Here is a 4040-nt window from a genome sequence, read left to right on the forward strand (position 1 = left end):
ACAGTTATTCTTACCCTCAAATTCAATTTTGGATTATCCATGGCTGTTCATCTTTCCCTATAGTCAAGTCTATGGATGTCTGAACCAAGAATCCGTAATGAGCTGCCGCAATATAGTAAAAAATTTGAGATCACTTACCTTATATTAAATTACTCATCAAAATAGTTATAATAAAATCTCTTTCCTCATCTCAAATAATTAATCAGTAACTCAACATGTTTCACTTCCTCAGCATATAACAACAACCTTATCATTCGGACTATCTCGTACTATTACTCATGGCGCACCACTGCTAACTACTGTCTCTCCTCATCTCACGATTGACAGTGCGCACCATCTCGCGCGCGTCTTGCAAAGCAGGGACAGTACAAAGGCGCTTACGCGTTCGTGACATCCAAACGCTGGAGAAATGCCCATGAAATTATCTATAGCCCCCTATGACCTCTCTGATGCAACTACACTTCAAAACTAGCTTTATTTCACATTTTCGTACAAGCCACCAGTATTTGAATAGAAATTCGTCCAGTCAGTCATAGGAGTTGTATAGGAGAAATGATTTTAGGTCACACCGAAAACTTGCTATGCTGCCTGTCAGACATTTTGCGTTATTTGTCAAATGATCAAGAATTTTTGTTGCTGCATATTTAACTCCTTTCTGGACCATCTGGCAGCTTTAATAACGGATAATAAACATCGTTTTTCTCATTTAGTGTTGTAGTTATGGGCATAACTGTTTTCCTCGAATTGTGATGCTCTATTTGTCAGCACTTTCATTGGCAAATATACATATTTATTGTGATGGTGTAGTTAAAATGCCGAACTCCTCGAAGAGGACGCGGGTGAACACCACATACTATTCGTATTTCTCGCTTTTGGGATGTCAGTACTTTTGTAAGTGATGAGTTATTCAAATGGTTCAAATGGCTCTGAGCACTATGGGACTCAACTTCTGAGGTATTAGTCCCCTAGAACTTAGAACTACTTAAACCTAACTAACCTAAGGACATCACACACATCCATGCCCAAGGCAGGATTGGAACCTGCGACCGTAGCGGTCTCGCGGTTCCAGACTGCAGCGCCTAGAACCGCACGGCCACTCCGGCCGGCGATGAGTTATTCCAGAAGCTTATTCCCTGAGAGATTATTGAGTGAAATTATGCAGAGTATGCTGTACATTGATTCCTTTGTGGAGAGCAAAAGTAGCTGAACTTAATTGTTTGAGAAGCTCGGTAATATGAGGTATGTTCAGAAACTTCCGGAACTTCGTCCACAAAATTTTTCTCCCCTTACCTTTCAGTTATTGTGCATGGTCTCTTTCGAAATACTCCCCTCCACAACTGATACACCGCTCCCAACGCCGTTTCCACTTCCGGAAGCAATCTTGGCATGGCTCTTGTTGGATTACGCGAAGCGCCGTCTGCGAATATTCTTTTATCTCGTATATCGTTGCAATTCTTCGTCATTTCAACGGGGTTTTCGACTCTAGAAATAAAAAAATTCGCAGCGGCCAGGTCTCTCATTTGCGCGATCCAAAGGCTCTTCACAAATTGCGAGGCGAAGGTCTTTTTGGCCTTGACTCATGAGCAGTGTGACGAACTTGCGGAAACACGATGCATTCCAAGGTGCAGTGTCAGGTTTCCGTGACATGATTAGAGATGGGGGATCCGCTCTTGAACTAATTCATAGAGTTCAATCTTTCAAAGGAGTGAACAATCAGTGATTCAGAAAAAAAGAACGGTAGCTCCAAACGTTTCCCACGGCAGAGAGAGAGAGAGAGAGAGAGAGAGAGAGAGAGAGAGAGAGAGACGGAGCATATCAGCAGCGCCTCTGCTGGTCAGAGCACAGTGCACGCCACACAACACAGCCAGCGCCGGCCTCTGCCCTGCTTTTACCTTGGCTGCCTGCATTGTGCAGTGCCCCATTGGATTTTGTGTTTCACATATGCCGTGCCGTCTCTGTGTGTCGTCTGCCGTGTGCACTGTGCAGTGTCTGGCGCAGCTTAACTTCGCATCGCACTCTGTCGGCGATCGTTTCAGTCGCACGTCCTGCCCTCTGGGCAGTTGATGCGAGCAACAGGACAGAGAGCCACCTAGCGGATAACATAGGAACTACTTGCAAAAACCTGCTCGCAAGGGAACGGACGATTTGTCTCGGAGCGGGTGAGTTCACCGCTCCCCCCCACCCTCGGAACTCGCCCGCTCAACGCTCACTCCACCGTCTCAACTCTAGTCAGAGCGTCGAGCAAAGCAACTCAGGTGTCACTCTGGTCTCTGCGGTCTCAGCTCACGCAGTAATACAGCTCGCGGCTCGACCTGCTCGACTCAGCGCCTCTGCATCGGAGTTCGTCCCCACTGGATATTGTTCTTTGTAGTAATACCGCTATGTATATTACATTATTATGTTATGTATACATCAATTGTTTTTATTTTATTTTTATTTGTTTAAACTGACTAGATTAGGTTCCTGATGACTCCTCTTACTATAGGATTTTTATTATGGACACTCGAATTTACGCTTTAATTACGAGCGAACCGATAAACGTGTTGCAAAATGTGATACACCAATATTTTCCTTGTTTTATTCTGCATAAGGCTATATGCAGCACTTTCGTTTACAGTCAAATTTATATTTTTTTTTCTTATTCTGGTACGGATTTTGCGATTTTAGGCGTCTTCGAAAGGAAACGTTCACCTTAAAAATATATGGCTTGCGATGTATTTGTATGAGGTTAATGAAATTTTAATACATTATAGCCAAATATATTGTTAATGTAAATCTCAAGTTACAACATTTTCCGATCACCCAAAAAACCACGATAGTGCAAAATAAATCAATAATCAAAAACTTTGTCATATCGTGGAAATTTCAATAAACAATACAAAATTCTTACTCATTATCTGTGTTACTTCAAAATAGGATCAAATAAGATCAAAATACAGGTATAGTACTGGAATAAACCAAGTTTAAAGGGCAATGTGCCTTCCATTTATTTTCTATTGTAAATGAGTGGTGAGTCATGAAAAAGAGCTAATTCATTTCAGGGAGTGAACAGTTCTGATCCAATCTCTGAAAAGAACAGTTTTGCCCATCTCTAGACATGATGCAACTGAAACATTACCTTCTTCTGCACTCTCTGACAGTCAGTCCTCAATTGGCACGGACAATTTCGTTGATGTTCCTGACACGAAAGTCGTCGGTAGACGTCGCAGGGCGTCCTGAATGAGTGCCATCTTTAACTTCCGTCCTGCCCCCTTTAAACCGTGTGAACAATTCGTAACACCGAGTACCGCTTCATCATTCATCACTCCAGGCCTCCTGCATCATTTTCTGTGCCTCTGTAAACGTTTACTTGAGTTTCATGCCGGCCCGGGTGGCCGAGCGGTTCTAGGCGCTTCAGTCTGGAACTGCACGACTGCTGCGGTTGCAGGTTCGAATCCTGCCTCGGGCATGGATGTGTGTGATGTCCTCAGGTTAGTCAGGTTTAAGTAGTTCTAAGTCTAGGGGACTGATGACCTCAGATGTTAAGTCCCATAATGCTCAGAGCCATTTGAACCATTTGAGTTTCATGCAAAATTTAACGTACACGTGTTGCTCCTCTAACTCTGCCATTTTGAAATTCGTAAACTATGCGACACGACGTTCCACTCAATACAGCACTGAACAATAACTAACAGACATACAACAATGAAACTTCCGGCAGTTACACATCAAACAGAGGCGTGTGCAGGGGTGCCAACCGCATATCGCTCCAACACACCATTGGCGGGAAATTACGAAAAACCCGGAACTTTTTGAACAGGCCTCGTATGCTTATTCCAGTTATAGTTTTCATAAAAATGCTACCCAAAGATGTGGACCATTCTACCCTATTTACTCACTCTTGTTTGCGTGCTACATCAGATGTGGCATGATTATATTTGTTACACAGAACTGAACATAATGTGTGTTCTCAAAATTTCATATTCCTACATATCTCTGAAGAACATCATTAACAGTCTCTTTAGTTGCGTTCTGTCTAATGAGATTCATTATAAAATAAT

General features: G+C 42.8%; 1 non-coding gene across 1 annotated transcript; it reads left to right on the forward strand.

Annotated features, from left to right (window-relative positions):
• Positions 1-3364: 3364 nt before the first annotated feature.
• Positions 3365-3448, forward strand: Trnas-gga (transfer RNA serine (anticodon GGA)). The gene is given in 2 exon segments: positions 3365-3404; positions 3414-3448. It is a non-coding gene; the product is annotated as a tRNA-Ser (tRNA).
• Positions 3449-4040: the final 592 nt, after the last annotated feature.

Source organism: Schistocerca cancellata, chromosome 2, assembly GCF_023864275.1.
Source record: "Schistocerca cancellata isolate TAMUIC-IGC-003103 chromosome 2, iqSchCanc2.1, whole genome shotgun sequence".
In the NCBI taxonomy this organism is placed as follows: domain Eukaryota; kingdom Metazoa; phylum Arthropoda; class Insecta; order Orthoptera; family Acrididae; genus Schistocerca; species Schistocerca cancellata.